The sequence below is a fragment of the Penaeus monodon genome, chromosome 21 (genome assembly GCF_015228065.2).
Source record: "Penaeus monodon isolate SGIC_2016 chromosome 21, NSTDA_Pmon_1, whole genome shotgun sequence".
Classification (NCBI taxonomy): domain Eukaryota; kingdom Metazoa; phylum Arthropoda; class Malacostraca; order Decapoda; family Penaeidae; genus Penaeus; species Penaeus monodon.
The window spans coordinates 14,302,838-14,303,359 of NC_051406.1; the positions used below are offsets into that span (position 1 = coordinate 14,302,838).

Here is a 522-nt window from a genome sequence, read left to right on the forward strand (position 1 = left end):
CAGGATGCACTTGGAGATGACATTTCCCACACAAAAGGGGACTTTACCCCCCTACAACATGGACTCCCCAGTAAGATTCAGCCGATTAGGTCATTAGTATTTAGTTCAGAGGGTCAATTGTTGTTTTTACCTGTATATTTATGGTGAAAACATCAAACTAAGAGTATTCTCTTTTTTCGTTAGAAAAAAAAAAACTCTGTTTTTTCTTTTTGTTCCCGGGGCCCACAGCAAAGAACGTGTGGTGGTCGTAGCTGTGTTTGGCAAGAGTGGCTTGAATCGGGGGAGCAAAGCCACCCTGGAGCTAATGGTGGGAAGAAAGATCTTTTTAGGGGACTTACGCCCCCTTTTATAGATTAAGAGACAATGGTTGTGCGGCTTAGTAGCTCTGCTATAGTAAGTGCGGGGGATTTTTTATATATCAAAAGTGTAAGATTGATATTTGGCTTTAAAACATTTCATTAAAAATTTATCAGTTCTCATTCATCAATCAGGCATTATTTTTTCTATCTTTCTCTAGACGTA

The 522-nt window shown here is 39.3% G+C and overlaps 1 pseudogene; it reads left to right on the forward strand.

Annotated features, from left to right (window-relative positions):
* The first annotated feature begins 58 nt into the window (after positions 1-58).
* LOC119586577 overlaps positions 59-522 on the forward strand; it is an 11,081-nt pseudogene continuing 10,617 nt past the window's right edge.